Source organism: Trachypithecus francoisi, unplaced genomic scaffold (genome assembly GCF_009764315.1).
Source record: "Trachypithecus francoisi isolate TF-2019V2 unplaced genomic scaffold, Tfra_2.0 Lachesis_group12, whole genome shotgun sequence".
NCBI classification, from domain to species: domain Eukaryota; kingdom Metazoa; phylum Chordata; class Mammalia; order Primates; family Cercopithecidae; genus Trachypithecus; species Trachypithecus francoisi.
The window spans coordinates 13,717,662-13,742,713 of NW_022681457.1; the positions used below are offsets into that span (position 1 = coordinate 13,717,662).

Sequence of the window (25,052 nt, forward strand, 5' to 3'; positions counted from 1 at the left end):
CGAGCCTTCATTGGCTCAAGGCTCCCCGCCGACTATGACGCTATTTTTCTATGCCCGTCACGCTGCCGCTAGGCCGTTGCCAAGGTGATTGAGGAAAGGCGTTTGTCGCGTCGCCGCTCACGCAACGCAAACTACATTATCCAGAAGGACCCTCGCCGTGCCTCAGGGCTGGCCATTGGCAGCCCAGGAGAAGGGCACTTCCGGGCGGGGTGGAAGACGCGGGCCAATCAGTCTGCAAGCGGGACTTCTGTCGTCGTCCTCGGACCATCACTTTGGCATTTCACGATTTTGTCTGCATCTGAAGGGACCGCGTTGTCAGGCGAGGGACGGAATCTTGGAGGCTCCCTGGGCCCATGGAAACAGGAGTGAGGAAGGCACGAGAGTCGGGGAAGTTCCGCCTCCGTGACATATAAGCGCCCCGACCGCGGCGAATATCGCCCCCCAAGCCCCAGTGTTCCCCCCGGCCGTAGATGAAGCCGGCCCAGTGGGACCCTCAGGTCGCACCGCGCGGAGGTGTCCGCGGCTCCCGGGAGTCGTCGCCCTTGGCGTTGTATCGGCTTTACGGAGCGCGAGGCCGAGGCCAAGAAAAGCCACGCGTTGGGAGGTCTTGACCCAGCGTGCGCCCGGCTGCAGGCTTGGGGCGTGTGCCAAGGGTCTCCTGGCACCCACTCGGCTGGACTCAGCACCATTGCCCTAAGTCTCCGATTGAGAAGTACCTGCCGCAGGTCCTCTGAAGCGCCACCGGACAGCGTAGGGCGTTCACAGGTAGGGGGGGGTCAGCATTTCAGAATCCAGTTTGTTGAGACATGAAGGGTACAGGAGGAGGGATCTGCATATGCGAAGACTTGGACGTGAGACTGACCTGAGCGTTCAGGAAGGCTCTCGTGCCCCCTAGGCAGCGACTGGAGAGCGTAAGAGGAGTCCTGCCTCTCCTGGCACACTGAGGGCACTGGGAGCCATGAAAGGTGTTGGACAGAAAAGGGATGGACATGACCTGACTTAGAATTTGGAAAGTATTCCAGTGGCTGCTGAATGAACACACTACTGGAGAAGGTGGTTGTAGCGGGGCTGGAAGCAGGGAGACTGTGGGGAGGTTATTGCAGTATTGTTCCAGACAGTTGATAGTGGCCTGTCCAGAACGGAAGCAAGAGAGATGGGAGAAGTGATCAGATTCCCAATAGATCTTCAAGATAGAGCTAATGGAATTTTTTGCTACCTTAGATAAGTGGAATAAGCATGAGTAGGGGTAAAGGACCATCCCAAGTAGTTAGGAAGAATTAGGATGCCTCCTGTGGAGAATAGAGGTTGGCAGTTGGCAGGAGGAGGACGTTTCTTGGAAGATTAGTGATGGATTTTGTAGGTATAAGGTCTGAATTGTCTGGAGGCCTGTGAGTGGAGGAGTCAAATGGGCCTCTGGATGTATAGAATTCTGGTGTGGCTTCCGGACGTCCAGACTGCATTATGTTGGTGGCCTGGACCAGGGAAGGGCCTGAGGATAGGATTTGGGAAGGAGGGTTTTAGGTTGGAATTACAGATGGGCCCTCGAGGTGAAGTGTTGAGACGAAGGACCAGTGGCTAGGGTTCATGCCCCGTGCTTAGATCACATCTGTCTGCCCACTGACTTGGTGTTGCAGGGCTTAGTGACCTTTGAGGGCAGGGTCAGTACATCTTCCAAAAATGTGGGGCTCCTTAGTGAGGTCCAGGGGGGCTTCTACAGTGACGTGATGCTACAGAGCTTTGTACTCCTTTGCTCACTAGGTAAGGCTACTGTGTCTCCTCTTTCCCCTACACATGAAATCTAGGTTTTCCTCCGCCTTTCCCTTGTTCCCTGTGGGAGGCGCTGCTGGCCCTGGCACTGGCCAGTGTTCTGCTACTTATCCCTGGCTGCTTCATAAACCCCCACACCTTCTGCCCTGGGACCTTGACAACCTTGTGAAGCTGCAGTGACGGCCCCTGCACCCACTCCCGCGCCCTTGTCCGGCTCCCGAGGTCTCCTGTAGCCGAGCCCACCAGCCGCAAAATGAGGACCACTATGGCGGTGCCGGAAGTCCCGCCCCTCAACGCCCGCCTGGAATCATAAGTCTCAAAACCTGCGTAGCATATCACATGCGGCTGGGTCGTTTCCTGGCTAGGTTATGCTGTCAGGATCTGTGACTTTTCTGTCCCTTCTGCCACATCGCCTCACTCTAGTAGAAGTTTTCTGCCAGCTGTCCCTTGCGAGTCCCAGTGGGCACTGACATGGTCTTTGATTGTGGGGTCACTGAGCATTGACTTTGTGAGGTTCACTTCTTCCCAGCTATATACCTGCACAGGTGATCTTCGCCTACGGTGGTTTGTCATGGGGTGGATCACCTTGACGTGGGCTGCCTTCTCACAAACCACTTGATCAGAGCTATATAGGATCACTGCTGCCACCCCTGCCATGTAATCACCTAACTAGAACTAATGAAGAGACCTGGCTGGTGGACAGGGTGGCTTGAATTAGGCCATGGACAGAGAGGCCCCATGGTGCACCAGTTCTGTTGAATGGAAGACAGTTGTGGGAGAGCTGTTGGCAGTGCCCTGGTGGCTCACCTGGTACCTGAGTTGTGCCCTCTGTTGTCCTGGCACCAGGATGTATAGCCGTGCCTTTTTTTATTTTTTTTTTGAGACAAGAGTTCACTCTTGTTGCCTAGGCTGGAGTGCAATGGCATGATCTCGGCTCACTGCAACCTCCACCTCCCGGGTTCAAGCAATTCCCCTGCCTCAGCCTCCTGAGTAGCTGGGATTACAGGCATGCGCCACCACACCTGGCTAATTTTGTATTTTTAGTAGAGACGGGGTTTCTCCATGTTGGTCAGGCTGGTCTCAAACTCCTGACCTCAGTTGATCTGCCCACTTCAGCCTCCCAAAGTGCTGGGATTACAGGCGTGAGCCACCGCGCCTGGCCAGCCGTGCCTTTTTAAAAAATTTCCTGACATTCTTCTGACATTCTATCCTACTTTCCCCTGACTCCTGTTCCCTGGATGGCCTCCTCTCTGTCTTCCAAGACTCATTCTTTCCCCTTCTCCCCTCCTCCCCTCCAATGGCCAGATCTCCTACCATTGGCCTCCCTGTAATGTGTCTTGAACTGATAATGTATCTTTAAATAGTTGTTATCTGCACATGGTGGCTCATACCTATAGTTCCACCTACTTGGGATGCTGAGGCAGGAGGAGCGCTTGAGTCCAGGAGTTTGAGCAACTTGGGCAACATAGCGAGATCCTATCTCTAAAATAAATAGAACATAAATACATAGTTTTTGAAAACCTGTTCTTCCATGAGACTGGCTTGTTCCATTTGAGGAGTGTGGGCATAGGTGTCAATGGTTCAAGACCTGGGCTTCGCTCACTGCATGTTACTGGCCTGTCACCAGACATGGGGGCCCTGCAGCTCCATATTTGCAGAACCTACAGAGAACTGACACTGAAGAGATATCTGATAAATACATAGCATATGGAAAGGTGTTTGAGGAGAAGCAAACCTTTTGTCCTACCAAAAAACTTCACAGTGGGAAAAATTGCAAGTGTGTTATGAGCATGGGAAGGCCTTCACTTTTGTCTTCATCCTGAGAAAGCAGGAGTACACGCACATCTCTGAAGGGCCTTACAAGTGTAGTAACATGGGGAATCCTCCAGCCAGAACTCTACCTCCTTTGAGCACCAAAATATTCACCCCAGAGAAAGTCCCCATAAGCACAAGGAGTGTGGCCCAGCCATGAGCAAAATTTTGCAAAATTCTCTTCTGCACCAAAATGGTCATACCCTATGAAGGACTCCTAAGTTCAGGGAGGGTGGGGCAGTGCCAGCTGTCCTGGTGGCTTCCCTGGTACCTGACTTGAGGTTCATAAATGTTATATTCAGAGCTCTGCTTTCATTAGCAAAAACAAATTAACACCAGAGAATGGTTGTACAAATGCAATAACTACATGAAAGCTTTCAGTGAAGTATGAAACTTCATCCTGCAGAATTCTCACCAGAGAAAAGGTCCAGTGCATGCAGCTAATGTTGGAAAGCCTCTTCTCACAGTTTTAATCCTATTTAGCACCAGCTACTTTACAGCAGTGTGAGTGTAGCATGTAGGAGAGCAAAAAATTGCAGCTTCTGCCTTGATGTGCACAAAGTGATTCACACTGGAAAAAACCTCTATGAGTGCAGCCAGTGTGGGAGAACATCAGCCACAGCTCCTGCCTTGCTTGGCACCAGAAACTTCACCCTGGAGAAAAGCCTTTTTATTATAGTAAATGTAGGAAAGTCTTCAGCTCCTTTATTTAATATAAAAGAATTCACACTGGCCGGGTGGGGTGGCTCATGCCTGTAATCCCAGCACTTTGGGAGGCTGAGGCAGGGGGATCACCTCAGGTCAGGAGTTCGAGACCAGCCTGGCCAACATGGCAAAACCCCCTCTCTACAAAAAATACAAAAATCAGCTGGGCGTGGTGGCGGGCATCTGTAATCCCAGCTATGCCAGAGGCTGAGGCAGGAGAATCGCTTGACATCAGGAGGCCGAGGTTGTAGTGAGCTGAGTTGGAGCCACTGCACCCCAGCCTGGGTGACAGAGCAAGACCCTGTCTCCCCCACCAAAAAAAAAAAAAAAAAAAAAAAAGACACAACTGGGCACGGTGGCTCATGCCTGTAATCCCAGTACTTTGGGAGGCCGAGGCAGGCAGATCACTTGAGGTCAAGAGTTCGAGACTGGCGTGGCCAACATAGTGAAACCCCGTCTCTACTAAAAACAGAAAAATTAGCCAGGCGTGGTGGCAGGCGCCTGTAATGCCAGCTACTCAGGAGGCTGAGGCAGGAGAATCACTTAACCTCGGGAGGCGGACATTGCAGTGAGCCAAGATCACGCCACTGCACTCCAGCCTGGGCAACAGAGTGAGACTCCATCTCAAAACAACAACAACAACAACAACAAAACAGACCCTACATGAGTAGCCTTCAGCCACAGCTAAACCTTGTGTAGAGGATTCCTCCCTGAGGAGACACTCCATGATGGGCCTGCATGTGGAGAAGCCGACAGAACCCATGTTCTGCAGCTCACTGAGGGACCTTGGCAAAGCTATGACACCACGGGTCCTGTGTTGGAAGCCCATCTGGGCTTGATGGTGACTTCCCAGTTGCTCAATGTAAGTCACTCCCTGTTTCCTGCTTATACTACCTTGGAGGGATGGTAGGGGCCTTGCCTGCATTGGGGTGGTATCATGCTCACTCGTGGTGGCCTTTGATATGGACATGACCCCATTCCAAGTAAGGAGCCTAATTGGATAATTTCTTTCTCTCTCTCTTTTTTTTTTTTTTTTTTTTGAGACAGAGTCTTTCTCTGTTGCCAAGCTGAAGTGCAGTGGTGCGATCTCAGCTCACTGCAACCTCTGCCTCCCAGGTTTAAGTGTTCCCCTGCCTCAGCCTCCCAAGTACCTGGGATGACAGGTATGTGCCACCTCGCCCAGCTAATTTGTTATAGTTTAGTAGAGACGGGGTTTCACCATGTTGGCCAAGATGGTCTCGATCTCCTGACCTCGTGATCCACTCGCCTCAGCCTCCCAAAGTGCTGGGATTACAGGCGTGAGCCACCGCGCCTGGCCTCTCTGTTTTTCTTTTTCTTTTCTTTTCTTTTCTTTTCCTTTCCTTTCCTTTTCTTCTCTTCTCTTCTCTTCTCTTCTCTTCTCTTCTCTTCTCTTCTCTTCTCTTCTCTTCTCCTTTCCTCTCCTCTCCTTTCTCTTCTCTTCTCTTCTCTCTTTCTATTTTTTTTGAGGCAGAGTCTCACTCTTGCCCAGGCTGGAGTGCAGTGGTGTGATCTCGGCTCACTGCAACCTCTGCCTCCCAGGTTCAAGCAATTCTCCTGCCTCAGCCTCCCAAGTAGCTTGAATTACAGGGTGGTGCCACCATACCTGCCTAATTTTTGTATTTTTACTAGAGATGGAGTTTCACCATATATTGGCCAGGCTGGTCTCAAACTCCTGACCTCAAGTGATCCACCCACCTCGGCCTCCCAAAGTGCTGGGATTACTGGCGTGAGCCACTGCGCCCAGCCCTAATTGGACAGTTTCTGAGGGACTTGTGGGTAAGTTTCCCATTTTCCACAGACGTTGTAAAGTGTGCATTTGACATCCATGATGTCTTCATTGAGCTTCATTAAGTACTTATAACAGAGGTTTTATGCATTCTTGTCATCACCTAGCCCTGGTGCCCTTACCTCAGAGAGTACATTGGACTGTGTGATAATGCATTCATCACTCATTGGTTCACCTTTGATATCGGAGTCCTGTTTAGAGGATGGAGTGAATTGAGCATGGAGGTGTTCTCAGACTGGCCACCAGGAGCCCCTGTGCACTTGACTCCAGGGCACAGCAGCAGGGAGCATCTCTCTGTCTCATTGTGGCTGCCCCTGGGAAAGAATGAAAGGCTGTGTTCTGAAGCTTCCGACCTGGAGTTTGCCTGGAGAGGGGAGTGGTTGGTCTGGAAGAAGCAAGAAAGTGGCCTCTCTTCCAAGGAATGTCTCCCCCAGCAATGTCGAAAGCAAGCCCTCTGGAGGCCACACCTTGGTAGTATATTACCTTCTGGTATTCATACAAGCACTAGGTCAAGTATCATAGGTGGATAAGGAAACACTGGATGTGAGGAAATAGAGCATGGGGAGCCTAGCAAACTGCTTGGTGACTGAACCCTTGCAGAATGAGGATGTGTAATGTCTTGAGGCCTGTCCACCCGTTTATCTCCCACAGCTCTACTCATAACAAAAGGTTTTAGGCCGGGCGCGGTGGCTCAAGCCTGTAATCCCAGCACTTTGGGAGGCCGAGACGGGCGGATCACGAGGTCAGGAGATCGAGACCATCCTGGCTAATACGGTGAAACCCCGTCTCTACTAAAAAATACAAAAAACTAGCCGGGCGTCGAGGCAGGCACCTGTAGTCCCAGCTACTCGGGAGGCTGAGGCAGGAGAATGGCGTAAAACCCGGGAGGCGGAGCTTGCAGTGAGCTGAGATCCGGCCACTGCACTCCAGCCTGGGCGGCAGAGCAAGACTCCGTCTCAGAAAAAAAAAAAAAAAAAACAAAAACAAAAACAAAAAAAACAAAAGGTTTTATGAATTCCTGTCATTTCCTAGTGGGCTGGGTACTTTTAGTTACCACCATGTGGTCAGGAACTCCAGGACTGTGACAAACATCCTCTATACCTCCTTTTTAAAAAACAGTTTAATTGAACTGTCAAATAATATACATATAAAGTTCACCCATTATAAGTGTACAATTTAATGACTTTAAGTAAATTTATACAGTTGTACAAACATCATCTTAGCCCATTCCTATCAGACTCAAAAGTTCCTTTACAGCCTTTGCAGCTAAGATCCGCCCCCAGCCGCTGGCAACCACTAATCCTTTTCATGTCTTTTCTGGATATCTCATGTAGATGGAATAATGTAATATGTGGCCTTTTGTGTCCAGCTTTTATCACTTACTGGAATGTTTTTGAGGTTCATACATGTTATAAATCACTCTTTTATTTATTGTGTTGCTGAATAGCATTTCATTGCATGGATATGCCACATTTTATTTATTCACCAGTTGATGGACTTTTGGATTGTTTCCAGTTTTTGGCTATTATAAATAATGCTGTTATGAACATTTGCCATCTGGATGCCAGACTGTGTTAGGCAGTGTCACTTTCTTGTATTCATACAGTGGCCAAGTCGGTATGCTAAATGGTAAGGAAATACGGGTGTGAGGAATTCGGGAGTGAGGGAGACCAGTGACCTGAAGGAACTGTATCCAGTCCATAGGGACAGCCACGACTTTGCTCTGATGGTTGAGTCCATGCACGATAAGGTTCTCAGGACCTGCAGACTTGCACATCTATCAAAGCCATACAAATGCCAAAAGGTTTTTTGTTTTTTTTTTTTTTTTGAGACAGAGTCTCACCCTGTCACCCAGGCTGGAGTGCAGTGGTGCGATCTCAGCTCACTGCAACTTCCACCTCCCAGGTTCAACCGATTGTCCTGCCCCAGCCTCCTGAGTAGCTGGGATTATAGGTGCACACTACTACGCCTAACTAATTTTTGTATTTTTAGTAGAGATGAGGTTTCACCATGTTGGTCAGGCTGGTTTCAAACTCTTGACCTCGTGATCCACCTGCCTCGCCTCCCAAAGTGCTGGGATTACAGGCATGAGCCACCACTCCTGGCCTTTTACAGAACCTATACATATATATATATATATATATTTTTTTTTTTTTTTTTTTTTTGTATTTTTAGTAGAGACAGGGTTTCTTTTTTTTTTTTTTTTTTTTTTTTTTGAGGCGGAGTCTCGCTCTGTCGCCCAGGCTGGAGTGCAGTGGCCGGATCTCAGCTCACTGCAAGCTCCGCCTCCCGGGTTTACGCCATTCTCCTGCCTCAGCCTCCCGAGTAGCTGGGACTACAGGCGCCCACCACGTCGCCCGGCTAGTTTTTGTATTTTTAGTAGAGACGGGGTTTCACCGTGTTAGTCAGGATGGTCTCGATCTCCTGACCTCGTGATCCGCCCGTCTTGGCCTCCCAAAGTGCTGGGATTACAGGCTTGAGCCACCGCGCCCGGCCTGAGACAGGGTTTCTCCATGTTGGTCAGGATGGTCTCGTACTCCCGATCTCAGATGATCCGCTCGCCTCGGCCTCCCAAAGTGCTGGGATTACAGGTGTGAGCCACTGTGCCCGGCCACCAGAATAATTTTTATACGTTCCTGTCATGCTCCCTTGGACCAGGCACCTTTTGGGCATCACTATGTGGTCAGGAACTCTAGGACTGTTAGAAAGGCGAGACTCAGCGAGGCTTCCTGGTGGACTCTAGCAGCTGTGATCTTCATTCCTTTCTGGTTACACTCTCACTGAGGCAGGGCTAACCCCAACAAGGAATGGGAAGAAGAGGATGGGCAAGGTAACACAAGACTGTTGGATTCTCCAGACTTCCAAAAGGAATGGGAGATAATGTAACTGTATGTGGAAATCACCTTGTTTGTAAAAGTTCCTACCTATTTACAAAACACTTAAGGAGTTAGGAAAAAGTTCTATTCAGCAAAACCAATGTATAGTCCATGAATGATCCCCGGGCTACGCTATGACTTCCAGATAAGGGTTAAACCCCCTAAACGCACCCCACCCTCAAAAGGGCTGGCCTGAGAAGGATGGAGAGCCCCAAGTTGCCCCATACTGTGTCACTGGGTGAGTGGCAACTGCTGCTGTCTCTCATGCCCTTGTGCCTGTCTGCCCTACCTAGGTCTGTCTCTCATGCCCATGTGCCTGTCTGCCCTACCATGAAGAGAGGAAGGAGATGACATCACCCATGGAAGAACATATATACCCTGTCCAGTGTCCTTGTTGGCAAAAACACAGTAAGCCAAGTTGACACCTCCCTGATAATTCCAGAGGTCCTTTGGACCACTCAGATTGCTTAAAACCTACCCATCTAGAAGAAGAAATGACATCCACCCCAAAAAGTATGTGCCCTGAAAAACATACCTTCTGAAGTTTCTGTCAACACTACTGGAGACAGAGGTCAGTGGAGCCCGCGTAAATGTCCAGGTAAGCTGCATGAAGGGTGGGAGAGTGGCATGGGCCATCAGAGCTTAATTGTACATTGCTTGGGCAGCCATGGTTAGATCTTGAACACCTTGCTCCCATTCTGTGCTCTAATCTCTCCACTTGGGCCATTAGGTAACAGCCATGCTGGGGGTCAATGCAGTGGGGATGTTTCCATGGTGATGCCAGAACAGCCCATGCCACAGCCTGCTGACCTTATCTTTTGACCTGTCCAGAAGTCCAGAGATGCTGTGAACGCTTACTGTAGCCTCCATGCTGGCCTGAGGGGGACACCAAGGTTCCTGGATATGGAATCCACTGAACACCTTTGCCTGCAGACTTCAGTGCCAGGGGCCACATCGACAACCCCTGACTCTCCCAATACTGTTCCTCTACCCACAAGCCTCTGTGGTTCCCTAAAAGGAGATACTGTTTTCCCTACTCCCTGCCTTGATGCCTAGACTCAGGCCTGACTGCAGTCATCTGCCATGTTGTCTCTGGAAAACCTTTGACACAGGTATTGTGAATGCCCCAGTCTCTGTCTTTATCCCCACCACTACCAAGCCCAGTAATTACCCATTCTCTTAGGACCTGACCCATCTCCACCTCCCAGGCTTTCTCCTGATCCAAGGCTGTCTGGGAAATCCAGCTCCAAGGTAACAGTTGCTTTTGAGGCTCCCCAAAGGGCTTGTGAAATACTCAGGATTCCTTTTTTTTTTGAGACAGAGTCTCACTCTGTTGCCCACGATGGAGTGCAGTGGAGCTATCTCGGCTCACTGCAGACTCTGCCCCCTGGGTTCCAGCAATTCTTCTGCCACAGCCTCGCTAGTACCTAGGATTATAGGCATGTGCTGCCACACCTGGCTAATTTTTTTTTTTTTTTTGAGATGGAGTCTCACTCTGTCACCCAGGCTGGAGTGTAGTGGTGTGGTCTTGGCTCACTCCAACCTCTGCCTCCCAGGTTGAAGTGATTCTCCTGCCTCAGCCTCCCACGTAGCTAGCTGGGACTATAGGCTCATGCAACCACACCTGGCTAATTTTTGTATTTTTAGTAGAGATGGGGTTTCACTGTGTTGGCTAGGCTGGTCTCAAACTCCTCACCTCATGATCCGCCCACCTCGGCCTCCCAAAGTACTGGGATTACAGGCGTGAGCCGCCGCACCTGGCCTACACCCAGCTAATTTTTGTGAAATAGTCAAGATTCTAAGACGCCATTACCTAAAAGTAAGATGATTGCACAGCAGGCGACTGAATCTGAGGCTTTTGTGAGGCATCTGAGGAAGCCAGCCACAGTGGCTGGCATGTCCATTGCAGCGCCCCCTGGAGGTGGAGCTGGCTCTGCAAATCGCTTCGGTTCTACCCAAGACCTGGACCTTCATTTGCCACCCATCCTGCCCCTGAGAGTGCAGAGTGTTACCTTTTGGTTTCCAATTCTCTTCACTGAAGTCCAAACCCGAAAGGGGGTCGGGGAAGGCCCTCCAAGCTCCAGTCCTTCCCTTTAACCCCTTGTCTTAGCAGCTCAGCCCACTCAATCCACAGAAGACGCCTATCTAGAGGCCCAGGCTGTTAGCCTCCAGGCCTTAGTTCACATGCTATGTTAGGATGGACATACTTGTTCCATACCTTATGACCTAGAAAAACCAATGTACATTGACCAAATAAAAGGAATAGGCATGATGTTAGTAACATCAATACTATTATTATTATTATTATTATTTTTTTTTTTTTTTTTTTGAGACAGAGTCTTGCTCTGTCACCCAGGCTGGAGTGCAGTGGCGCGATCTCGGCTCACTGCGAGCTCCGCCTCCTGGGTTTACGCCATTCTCCTGCCTCAGCCTCCCGAGTAGCTGGGACTACAGGCACCCGCCACCTCGCCCGGCTAGTTTTTTGTATTTTTAGTCGAGACGGGGTTTCACCATGTTAGCCAGGATGGTCTCGATCTCCTGACCTCGTGATTTGCCCGTCTCGGCCTCCCAAAGTGCTGGGATTACAGGCTTGAGCCACCACGCCCGGCCTTATTATTTTTATTATTATTGAGATGGAGTCTTGTTCTGTCGTCCAGGCTGGAGTGCAATGGTGTGATCTCGGCTTACTGCAAGCTCCACCTCCCAGGTTCAAGTGATTCTCCAGCCTCAGCGTCCCAAATAGCTGGGATTACAGGCACCTGCCACCACGCCTGGCTATTTTTTGTATTTTTAGGAGAGACGGGGTTTCGCCATATTGGCCAGGCTGGTCTTGAACTCCTGACCTCAGCTGATCTGCCCATCTCAGCCTCCCAAAGTGCTGGGATTACAGGCATGAGCCACGGCACCCAGCCCCAACATCAGTACTGTTTGCTGACTGCTTATTCTGGACCAGTTATGCTCATGTTCACTTAATTCATATTATTTTATTGTATCCTCCCTACAATCTTATAAGAAGTGGAGAGTATGGGCCGGACGTGGTGGCTCACGCTTGTAATCCCAGCACTTTGGGAGGCCGAGGCGGGCAGATCACGAGATCAGGAGTTTGAGACCAGCCTCGCCAACATAGTGAAACCCCATGTCTACTAAAAATACAAAAATTAGCCGGGTGTGGTGGCACACGCCTGTAATCCCAGCTACTCGGGAGGCTGAGGTTGCAGTGAGCTGAGACCATGCCATTGGACTCCAGCCTGGGTGACAGAGTGAGACTCTGTCTCAAAAAAAAAAAAAAGGAAGTTGAGAGTGTAGATTCTAGACCTATTCTGGAGGCTCAAAGCTTGACTCTCATAGTCCTTTGTCAGGCTAACTTGTAACTTGCCATAAGGGTCAAATCTCAGTCCCTTCTCTGTTCCTGACAGGCACCAAATAGTTCATGGCTGGAGAAAGGCTTTATTAGTGTGGCAAATGTGAGAAAATGTTTAGCCCATGTGATGCACTTGTTTAGCACCAAGATTTGTGTTAGAAAAAGGCATATGAGGCCGGGCGCGGTGGCTCAACCCTGTAATCCCAGCACTTTGGGAGGCCGAGATGGGTGGATCACGAGGTCAGGAGATCGAGACCATCCTGGCTAACATGGTGAAACCCCATCTCTACTAAAAAATGCAAAAAACTAGCCGGGCAAGGTGGCGGGCGCCTGTAGTCCCAGCTACTCCGGAGGCTGAGGCAGGAGAATGGTGTGAACCTGGGAGGCGGAGCTTGCAGTGAGCTGAGATCCGGCCACTGCTCTCCAGCCTGGGCAACAGAGCGAGACTCCATCTCAAAAAAAAAGAGAAAAAGAAAAAGGCATATGAGTGCAGTGAACCTAGAAACCCCTTCAACTGCTGTTGTGACCTTTTCAGTATAAAAATGGGCAGGATGCAATAGTATGCACCTGTAGTCCCAGTTCCTCAGGAGGCTAAGGTGGGAGGATTGCTTGAGCCCAGGAGTTCAAGACCAGCCTGGGCAATATAAGGAGACCCTGGCTCTAAAAACAAACATAAAACCTAAGTGACACTTGAGAGCCCTGCTGCTATTATCTTGTCAGTATAAAAATGAATTCCTGGCCGGGCACAGTGGCTCATGCCTGTAATCCCAGCACTTTGGGAGGCCAAGGCAGGCAGATAACCTGAGGCCAGGAGTTCGAGACCAGCCTGGTCAACATAGTGAAATCCAAAATTAGCCGGGTGTGGTGGTGGGCACCTGTAATCCTAGCTACTCAGGAGGCTGAGGCAGGAAGATCGCTTGAGCCCAGGAGGTGGAAGTTGCAATGAGCCGAGATCATGGCACGGCACTCGAGCTTGGGCACCAGAGTGAGACTCTGTCTCAAAAAAAAAGAAAAAAACAAAAAATAAAAAGTGAATTCTGCAGCACACCAAAAAGCTAATCCACCACCATCAAGAAGGCTTTAATCCTGGGATGCAAGGTTGGTTCAATATACACAAATAAATAAATGTGATTCATCACATTAACAGAAACTGAAACAAAAAGCACGTGATCATCTCAATAGATGCTGAAAAACCTTTCATAAAATTCAACAGCCCTTTATGTTAAAAATCCTCAACAAACTAGGCATTGAGGGAACATACCTCAAAATAATAAGAGCCATCTATGACAAACTCACAGTCAACATCATACTGAATGGGCAAAAGCTGAAGCATTCCCTGGAGAACTGGAAGAAGACAAGGATGCCATCTCTCACAACTCCTATTCAACATAGTACTGGAAGTCTTAGCCAGAGCAGTCAGTCAAGAGAAAGACTAAAGATTTCCAGATAGAAAGTCAAAGTCTCTCTCTTGGCAGATCATAGGACTCTATACCTAGAAAACCCCATAGTCTGTGCCCAAAGGCTCCCAGCATTGATGAACAACTTCAGTAAGGTTTGAGGATACAAAATCAGTGTGCAAAAATCAGTAGCATTTCTTTCTTTTCTTTTCTTTTCTTTTTTTTTTTTTTTGAGACGGAGTCTTGCTCTGTCGCCTGAGCTGTAGTGCAGTGGCCGGATCTCAGCTCACTGCAAGCTCCGCCTCCCGGGTTCACGCCATTCTCCTGCCTCAGCCTCCCGAGTAGCTGGGGCCTCAGCCTCCCGAGTAGCTGGGACTACAGGCGCCCGCCACCTCGCCCGGCTAGTTTTTTGTATTTTTAATAGAGACGGGGTTTCACTGTGTTAGCCAGGATGGTCTCCATCTCCTGACCTCGTGATCCACCCATCTCGGCCTCCCAAAGTGCTGGGATTACAGGCTTGAGCCACCGCGCCCGGCCTTTTTTTTTTTTTTTTTTTAAGAAGGAGACTCGCTCTGTTGCCCAGGCTGGAGTGCAGTGGCGCGATCTCCACTCACTGCAAGCTCCGCCGCCTCCCGGGTTCACGCCATTCTCCTGCCTCAGCCTCCCTAGAAGCTGGGACTACAGGCGCCCGCCACCACGCCTGGCTAATTTTTTTGTATTTTTAGCAGAGACGGGGTTTCTCCATGTTCGCCAGGATGACCTCGATCTCCTGACCTTGTGATCCGCCCACCTCGGCCTCCCAAAGTGCTGGGATTACAGGCGTGAGCCACCGCGCCTGGCCAAAAATCAGTAGCATTTCTATACACCAATATCCTAGCTGAGAGTCGAATCAACAATTCAATCTCATTCACAATAACTACAAAAAGAAAAAAATACTTAAGAATACAGCTAACCAGGGGGTGAAAGATTTGTCCAATGAGAACTACAGAACACTGCTGAAAGAAATCAGAGATGACACAAACAAATGGAAAAACGTTCCATGCTCATGGTATAGGAAGAATTGATATTGTTAAAATGGTCATACTGGCCGGGCGCGGTGGCTCAAGCCTGTAATCCCAGCACTTTGGGAGGCCGAGGCGGGTGGATCACGAGGTCAGGAGATCGAGACCCTCCTGGCTAACACGGTGAAACCCCGTCTCTACTAAAAATACAAAAAACTAGCCGGGCGAGGTGGCGGCGCCTGTAGTCCCAGCTACTCGGAGGCTGAGGCGGGAGAATGGCGGGAACCCGGGAAGCGGAGCTTGCAGTGAGCCGAGATCGCGCCACTGCACTCCAGCCTGGGCGACACAGCGAGACTCCCCTCTCAAAAAAAAAAAAAAAAAAAGGTCATACTGTCCACAGCAATTTACAGATTCAATGCTATTCCTATCAAACTACCAATGTCATTTTTCACAAAATTAGAAAAAATTATTCTAAAATTCACATGGAACCAAAAAGAGCCTGAATAGCCAAAGCAATCCTAAGAAAAAAGAACAAAGCCAGAGGCATCACACTACCTGACTTCAAACTTACACTAGAAGGCTACAGTAACTAAAACAGCATAGTACTGGTATAAAAACAGACACATACACCAATGCAACATGTTCGAGAACCCAGTAAGAAAGCTGCACACCTACATCTATTTTGTCTTCAACAAAGCTGAACCAAATAGGGAACAAACCAAGGGGGAAAGGACTCCCTATTCAATAAATGGTACTGGGATAACTGGCTAGCCATATGCAGAAGATTGAAACTGAACTTCCTTATTCCATGTACAAAAAATCAACTCAAGATGGATTAATGACAAATATAAGACCTAAAACTACAGAAAACCTAGGAGGCCGGGCGCAGTGGCTCAAGCCTGTAATCCCAGCACTTTGGGAGGCCGAGACGGGCGGATCACGAGGTCAGGAGATCGAGACCATCCTGGCTAATATGGTGAAACTCCGTCTCTACTAAAAAAATACAAAAAGCTAGCCGGGCGAGGTGGTGGGCGCCTGTAGTCCCAGCTACTCTGGAGGCTGAGGCAGGAGAATGGCGTAAACCCGGGAGGCGGAGCTTGCAGTGAGCTGAGATCCGGCCACTGCACTCCAGCCTGGGCGACAGAGCGAGACTCCGTCTCAAAAAAAAAAAAAAAAAAAAAAAAAAAAGAAAACCTAGGAAATACCATCCTGGATGGGGGCGTTGACAAAGATTTCATGACAAAGTCTCCAAAAGCAATTGCAAAAAAACAAAAAAAAACGAAGGAGCTTCTGCACAGCAAAATAAACTATTAACAGAGTAAACAGACAACCTACAGAATGAGAGAAAGTATTTGCAAACCATGCACCTGACAAAGTTCTAATATCCAGAATCTATAAGGAATTTAACAAGCAATAACAAAAACATTAACATATGAGCAAAAGACATGAACAGATACTTCTCAAAAGAAGACGTACATTTATGAAACAAACATATGAAAAAATGCTCAAGTTCATTAATCATTAGAGAAATGCAAGTCAAAACCACAATGAGATACCACCTCATACCAGTCAGAATGGCAATTATTAAAAAGTCAACAAATAATAGATGCTGGCAAGGCTGTGGAGAAAAGGGAACACTTGCACACGGCTCGTGGGAATGTAAATTAGTTCAGCCACTGTGGAAAGCCATTTGATGATTTCTCAAAGAACTTGGGCCTTGCACAGTGGCTCAAGCCTGTCATCCCAGCACTTTGGGAGGCTGAGGTGGGCGGATCACGAGGTCGGGAGATGGAGACCATCCTGGCTAACACAGTGAAACCCCGTCTCTACTGAAAATACAAAAAAATTAGGCAGGTGTGGTGGCGGGCACCTGTAGTCCCAGCTACTCAGGAGGCTGAGGCAGGAGGATGGCGTGAACCCAAGAGGCGGAGCTTGCAGTGATCCAAGATCGCACCACTGCACTCCAGCCTGGGCGACAGAGCAAGACTCTGTCTCAAAAACAACAACAAAACAAGCAAACAAACAAAAACTTAACTACCATTCGACCCAGCAATCCCGTTACAGGCATATACCCAAAGGAATATAAATTGTTCTACCAAAAAGACATGCGTTTGTACGTTCATTGCAGCACTATTCACAATGGCAAAGACATAGAATCAGTCTAGATTCCATGCCCATCAGCAATGGATTGGATTTTTTAAAATGTACACGTACACCATGGAATACTACACATGGATTAAACAAGAATGCAATTATGTCCTTTGCAGCAACATGATGCAGCTGGAGGCCATTAACTTAAGCAAATTACCTGTAATTCCAGCACTTTGGGAGGCCAAGGCAGGTAGATCACAAGGTCAGGAGTTTGAGACCAGCCTGGGCAATATTGTGAAACCCCGTCTCTACTAAAAATACAAAAGTTAACCAGGCATGGTGGCGGGTGCCTGTAGTCCCAGCTACTCGGGAGGCTGAGGCAGGAGAATCGCTTGAAACCTGGAGGCAGAGGTTTAGGTGAGCCGAGATCCTGCCACTGCACTCTTACCTGGGCAACAGAGTGAGACTCTGTCTCAAAAAAAAATTAAAAATAAAAAAACTTAATACAAGAACGTAAAACCAGATATTGCACATATTCACTCATTAAGTGGAAGGTAAGCATTGAGTACACATGGACACAACAGAACAATAGACACCCAGGCCTACTTGAGAGTGGAGGGTGGAGGATGAGGATCAGAAACAAAAACCTTGAGGAAGAGGTTACTATGCTCACAATCTGGGTGACATCATTAGTAAACCAAACTCCAGCAACATGCAATTTACCCATGTAACAAACCTGCACAGGCAACCCCTGAACTTAAAATGAACCTTGGAAAAAAGAAAAAAAATGAATTGCATGTGAGAGACACTATGAGCATTTCTGAAATTTCCCTCAGCCAGATTTGGAATCACATATCTGTCTCCAGTGGAGGGATATTCTGGGAGTGTCAAGCATGGGAAAGCTTCCAGGAACTTTGGTGTATTTTCTGACCTGCTGAGAGACCAGGGCAGAGCTAAGTTTCGGAAAGGATGTAAGTCTATGTCTAGATTTATTTATTTTTTGTATGTGTATGTTTAGTTTTTCCAGGACCATTTGTTGCAAAAATATATTTGTTCCACTGTATTGCCTTTGTTCCTTTTACAAAGATCAGTTGGCTATACGTATTTTTGTCTGTTTCTGGGCTCTCTATTGATCCATTTGTCTTGTCTTTTGCCGGTACTACACTAACTTTTTTTTTTTTTCTTTTTGAGACGGAGTCTTGCCCTGTTGCCCAGGCTGGAGTGCAGTGGCAAGATCTCGGCTCACTGCAACATCTGCCTCCGGGTTCAAGTGATTCTCCTGCCTCAGCCTCCAGAGTAGCTAGGATTACAAGCACCTGCCACTACACCTGGATAATTTTTGTATTTTTAGTAGAGACGGGGTTTCACCATGTTGGCCAGGCTGGTCTCGAACTCCTGACCTCGTGATCTGCCCACCTCGGCCTCCCTATACCACACTATCTTGATTGCTGTAGCTTTCTATTATGTCTTGAAGTCAGATAGTATCAGTCCTCCAACATTTTTCTTAATATTGTGTTGCCTATTTGGGTTTTTTGCTTCTCTATATGAACTTTATTATTTTTTTCCAATGTATCTATTAATATATATGAACTTAGATCAGTTTGTTGCTATCCACAAAATAACTTGCTGGGATATATGTTGATAATTTTGTTCTTTTTTTTTTTTTTTGAGACGGAGTCTCACTCTGTCGCCCAGGCTGGAGTGCAGTGGCCGGATCTCAGCTCACTGCAAGCTCCGCCTCCGAAGTTTATGCCATTCTCCTGCCTCAGCCTCCCGAGTAGCTGGGACTACAGGCGCCCGCCATCTCGCCCTGCTAGTTTTTTGTATTTTTTAGTAGAGACGGGGTTTCACCATGTTAGCCAGGATGGTCTCGATCTCCTGACCTCGTGATCCGCCCGTCTCGGCGTCCCAAAGTGCTGGGATTACAGGCTTGAGCCACCGCGCCCGGCCTTTATGTTGATAATGTTAAAGACATTAAAAACAAATTTTTTTTTTTTGAGATAGAGTCTTGCTCTGTTGCCCAGGGTTTCACCATGTTGGCCACACTGGTCTCGAACTCCTGACCTCAAGTCATGTGCCCACCTCGGCCTCCCAAAGTGCTGGGATTGCAGGTGTGAACCTCCGCACCCGGCCAAACCACAGTTTCTCTCTTCATTTACCTGTTGATGGACACTTGGGTTGTTTCTACCTTTGTGGCCATTTGAATAATGCTACAATGATCATTGACATACAAGTATCTGTTTGAGTCCCTGTTTTCCAATCTTTTGCATATCTATCTAGGAGTGGAATTGCCGGGTCATATATTAATTCTTTTTTTTTTTTTTTGAGATGGAGTTTGGCTCTTGTTTCCCTGACTGGAGAGCAATGGCGCTATCTCGGCTCACTGCCACCTCCTCCTCCCAGATTCAAGTGATTCTCCTGCCTCAGCCTCCTGAGTAGCTAGGATTACAGGCTTGCACCCCCACTCCCAGCCAATGTTTTTTTTTTTTTTTTTTTTTTGGGATGGAGTCTTGCTCTGTCACCCAGGCTGGAGAGCAGTGGTGTGATCTCGGCTCACTGCAAGCTCCACCTCCCGGGTTCATGCCATTCTCCTGCCTCGGCCTCCCCAGTAGCTGAGACTACAGGCACTCACCAACAAGCCCAGCTAATTTTTTTGTATTTTTAGTAGAGATGGGGTTTCACCGTGGTCTTGATCTCCTGACCTCACAATCCACCCGCCTCGGACTCCCAAAGTGCTGGGATTACAGGCGTGAGCCACCGCGCCTGGCGCTAATTTTGTATTTTTAGTAGAGATGGGGTTTCTTCATGTTGGTCAGGCTGGTCTTGAACTCCCAACCTTAGCTGATCCACCTGCCTCAGCTTCCCAAAGTGCTGGGATTACAGGCGTGAGCCACCACGCCTGGCCTGGGTCATACATTAATTCCACGTTTAACTTTTTGAGGACCTAGCAAACTATTTTACACAGTGGCTGCATCATTTGTTGTTCCTACCTGCACTGCACAAGTGTTCTGATTTCCCCTCATCCTTGACAACAATTATTATTTTTTATGCCATCCTAGTAGGTGTGAAGTGGTATCTCACTATGGTTTTGATTTGCATTCCTCTAATGACTAATGATATTCAGCATCTCTTCATGTGCTTGTTGGCCATTTGTATATTTTGCTTGGTGAAATATCTATTCAAGTAATTTGCCTCATTTTTAATTGGATTATTTGTCCTTTAGTTGTTGAGCTGTCAGAGTTCTTCTTCTTCCCTCCCCCTCCGCTCCCCTTCCTTCTCCTCCTTCTCCTTCTCCTTCTCCATCTTCCTGGAGACAGAGTCTTACTCTGTTACCCAGGTTGAAGTGCACTGGCATGATTATAGCTCCCTGAAGCCTCAACCTCCTGAGCTCAAGGGAGCCTCCCACTTCAGCCTCTCAAGTAGCTGGGACTATAGGCATGTGCCACCATGCTTGGATAATTTGTTTGTTTGTTTGTTTGTTTGTTTTGAGATGGAGTCTTGCTCTGTGGCCCAGGCTGGAGTGCAGTGGCCGGATCTCAGCTCACTGCAAGCTCCGCCTCCCAGGTTTACGCCATTCTCCTGTCTCAGCCTCCCAAGTAGCTGGGACTACAGGCGCCCGCCACCTCGCCCGGCTAGTTTTTTGTATTTTTTAGTAGAGATGGGGTTTCACCATGTTAGCCAGGAGGGTCTCGATCTCCTGACCTCGTGATCCGCCCATCTCGGCCTCCCAAAGTGCTGGGATTACAGGCTTGAGCCACCGCGCCCGGCCTGTTTGTTTGTTTGAGACAGGGTTTCGTTTTTGTTGCCCAGGCTGGAGTGCAATGGCACGATCTTGGCTCACTGTAACCTCTGCCTCCAAGGTTCAGGCAATTCTCCTGCTTCAGCCTTCTGAATAGCTGGGATTACAGGCGCCCACCACCACGCCTGGCTAATTTTTGTATTTTTAGTAGAGACAGGGTTTCACCATGTTGGCCAGGCTGGTCTTGAATTCCTGACCTCAGGTGATCTGACCACCTCCGCCTCCCAAAGTGCTGGGATTACAGGCATGAGCCACCACGCCCGGCCCCATGCTTGGATAATCTAAAAAAAAAATTTTTTTTTTGTACAGATAGGGTCTCACTTTTGCTGTCCAGGCTGGTCTCAAACTCATGGCTTCAAGTGATCTTCCTACCCTGTCCTCCTGAAGTGCTGGGATTACAGGTGAGAACCACTGTGCATGGCCAATGGAAACTTCTGAAGCTAAAATGCACACAGGAAAAAAGAGTAACCAAAAAATGATGGCAAGAATTTTCTAAAATTCATCTAAAAACAGCACAGATTCAGGAAGCTCAGATAGCACCAATGGTCAACAAGTACATGAAAAGATCCCCAATATCAGCAATCATCAGAGAAATGAAAATTAAGATCACAGTGAGGTTCTGCCACACACCCACTACAACAGTTGAAAAGTGTTGGCAAATGAATTCACTTATATAAGGTACCTAGAGTAGCCAAATCCATAGAGAAAGAAAGTAGAATGGTGTTTGTCAGGGGTATGGAGGGGGAATGGGAAGTTATTGGTTAATAGGTATACTTTAAAATGGTTAAGGTAGTAAATTTTGTGTGTATTTTACCACAATTAAAATTAATAGTTTGGGCCGGGCACGATGACTCATGCCTGTAATCCCAGCACTTTGGGCAGCTGAGGCGGGTGGATCATTTGAGTCCAGGAGTTCGAGACCAGCCTAGGCAACATGCGAAACCCTGTCTCTACTAAAAATCCAAAAAAAAAAAAAAAAAAAAAAAATTAGCCAAGCATGATGGTGTGCACCTGTAATCCCGGCTCCTGGGGAGGCTGAGGCAGAATCGCTTAAACCCAGGAGGTGGAGGTTGCAGTGAGCCAAGATCATGCCACTGCACTCCAGCCTGGGTGACAGAATGAGACTCTGTCTAAAAAAAATAAAATAACTTAAAAATATTTTAAGTGTTGGAAACAATGCAGAGCCACTGGAACACTTATACATTGCTGGTGGGACTATAAGTAATAAAATAGCTTTGGAAAATAATTCCTTGGTTTCTTATGAAGTTAAACATATCATTGCTTACTTCTAGTTTTCACCTAAGAAAAATGAAAACCTGTGTCCCAAACCAAAATTTTACACAATGTTCATAGTAATTTCATTCAATAGCTAAAAAATCTGAGAACAACCAAAATGTCCAACCACAGGATGATGGAAAAATCAACTGTCCTACATCCATATAATGGAACCCTACTTCACAATAAAGGGGATCATGGATAACTCTCATTATCAACAAAATGGTGAGCAAAAGAAACCAGGCACAGAAGAGTTTGTACTACTGTGATTGCATCTATTAGAAGTTCTAGAAAAGTCAAAACTAATCCATACTGACAAGAAGCTAAAATAGATTTGAACCTGGCTCCCAAACCAGTTTTCTGATGGGGCAGAGGTGGAGTTGTTGACTGCAGGGAAGCACAAGGGAACTGTGAGGGGTGATTGAAATGCCCTATGTCCTGCTGCACCCAAGCAAGTATCTTGCACATGTTCACTTACCTAACATGTGCTGCCTCAGCCTCACTGTGGTGGGCAGTGGACTGGCTCATCAGCGAACAAAATGCACAAGTGTCCTTCTGCGGGGAGCTGACTTTCAGTGAGAGAGGTAAGCATGTGTAGAACAGCTCCACCTCCCGGGTACCCACGAGGACCAGGCCACCAAAGGTCTGAGTCATGACTTACTAGACTTAGCAGTTGCCTCCTGATCCTCCCAGAACAGGAGAGAATGGGAAGCTTAGGAGGAGCTGCTACAAGGCCATCTCCTGCTTGCCTCTTTGTGACTGTGAGGCTATCATGTGACTGTTTCTGTTTGCCCCCAACCTTCTGATGAGGCGTGAGGATACCTGCCTTTCCCTTGCCCTCAGGGTACAGGTGCAGACAATACAGCTGCTTAGCTGGAGTCTGGAATTGGGCTCTCAGCAAAGGGATGTCCCCCAACTCGTGTTGCAGTTCTCTGGCCCCCTTCATTTTATTGTCCTTTTTGGGTGTGTGGGACAGGACCAGAGAGCTGGCACCTTTGGCTACTTTTTAATGCCTATGTAAATCATAAACCATCTAAATCCGTTTGGGGCTTATTGTCTCTTTACTGACTGAACCTTTACTCTGTCAGCAGTGTGTTGAAAACATTAATCAAATCACACTAGCAAATGTAAACTGGCAACTGTGATCGGGGGTATAAAGGTGGCATCTTTGTTGGATGTTGATCGAGCTCCCCTTGATTCTCTGCATTTCAGGACCTCTGGATCAGTCCTCTTTTCTGTCTTCTGGGGGCTCAGGTGACCACAGCAATTGACACTCCTTTTAGTGAAAAGAAGTCTCATTATGATTGCACCTTCTCTGCATTTATGACTAAATGCACCCATTTTCCCTGCATTTGCACCAACTGACCGTAGACTGAAAGCCGGAAGAGCAACTGTAATTCCTGCCATGTGAGATCATCCCCCTTCACATTAGTGCCCCCATGTTCAAGGAGTCGTCCCTGACTCTTCTCTATGAGGGACCTTCCCCAGAAGGAAGCTGGCACTCTGGCTTGTGGTGTTCATTGCCCTCAGGTCCTGGCCCTTTTCTGTCCTGGGGCCTCACCTCCAACTAGGATGGCCTGGGAGTCCAGCTCAAGCCAGAGGTGGTAGACTGGATCAAAATTTTCCAGACAGCTTATTAAAAATAAATAACACTTAGGAGCATTGCCAAACATCAGTGTTTCAGCCTAGGTCTCATTGTTTGCCACACTGAAATTCAATCACTGAGACAATGCATATAGCCGGAGAAGAAAGACAAGTCTCAAATCCACCCCTCCCTACTGACTAAAGTTAGAGGTTATATAGCAGGGAAGGAAAATGGGAGGGGCAAGGAAGAGGAGTTGGTCAACACGGGTAGCAGGTGCATCTCACTGTCCAAATGTGATCTCAAAAGCATCAGTTCCCCACATAGGTTGGTTTCCTGAGAAAGGAACTTACATATGACTAATGTAAATTTCTCAAGCTTCAGTTTTATGAGGAAAAAATCAGATCAGTTTCAATAGGTCCAGTCCATTGCCACGATCTAGAAGCTGGGTGATTTCTCAGCAGCCCTGCACATGGTCTGCTGTAGACTGTGAGAAGCACAGCAATGGACCTCCTGGAGGTTGGTTTCGTGGGGCAGTTTGCCCTGGTCCCTTTGTTGGGTGCCTCTTTGAGTCTCCTGACCTGCACGTGGGACCAGGGAGGGTAACCCCTGGTTTCTTGATTTTCCCTGGCTCTAGGATAAAATCCAAAGGTGTCCAGAAACCTCTTCCTCAGGCTCTAGCCTGTTCCCTCACTCCCCTGCCTAGGCTCACCCTCCCACTCAGGAAGCCCCATTGGCCAGACATGACCTGTCTCCCACCCTAATGTCCAGCTTCCAGGTCTTTGTTGGTGCAGCTAACACTTATTGAGAGCTAAGTAAATCTCAGGCATTGTGGTTTCAACTTAAACCTTTATTTGGTTTAAAGTCCACAACAGTTCTGCAGATGAGTCCTAGAGACAGCGACATGGTTAAAGGCATAGACTCGAGTTAGACTCTGCAGGTTCACATCCTACCCTGGCTGACAATCAATCACCTCTGTGCTCTACAGCATGTGTCTCCGTTTGTCTAATATTAGAATGGATGCATAATGGCATGACTTTCCCAGTGATAAGTGTAAAGAACATAGAGCTGAGCCTGGCACACTTCAGAATCTTGCAAGAATTTAGTACTATCTCTGTTTTACAGACAACAATGCAGGAGATTTTGTGTGTGTGTGTGACGGAGTTTCACTTTTGTTGCCCAGGCTGGAGTGCAGTGGTGCAATCTCGGCTCACTGCAACCTCCAGTTCTCGGGTTCAAGCAATTCTCCCTCAGCCTCCCAAGTAGCTAGGATTACAGGCGCCCACCACTGCGCCCGGCTAATTTTTTTGTAGTTTTAGTAGAGCCGGGGTTTCATCATGTTGGCCAGGCTGGTCTCGAACTCCTGACCTCAGGTGATCCACTCGCCTCTGCCTCCCGAAGTGCTGGGGTTACAGGTGTGAGCCACGTGCCTGGCTGACAATGCAGGAGCTTAACCAAAGGACCAGGTTGGCTAGGTTAAATCAGCTGTCCCACGTGACCACCCTTAGTGCAGTCCTGTGCAGGTTAGGGGTCTGAGCCAAAAAGAGGAGGCTCTTGGCTGGGCATGGTGGCTCAAGCC

At 48.1% G+C, this 25,052-nt stretch overlaps 1 long non-coding RNA gene across 1 annotated transcript; it reads left to right on the forward strand.

The window, feature by feature from the left end:
• The first annotated feature begins 126 nt into the window (after positions 1-126).
• LOC117091863 lies at positions 127-10,365 on the forward strand. The gene is made up of 3 exons (XR_004440551.1): positions 127-765; positions 9,261-9,565; positions 9,698-10,365. It is a non-coding gene; the product is annotated as an uncharacterized LOC117091863 (long non-coding RNA).
• Positions 10,366-25,052: the final 14,687 nt, after the last annotated feature.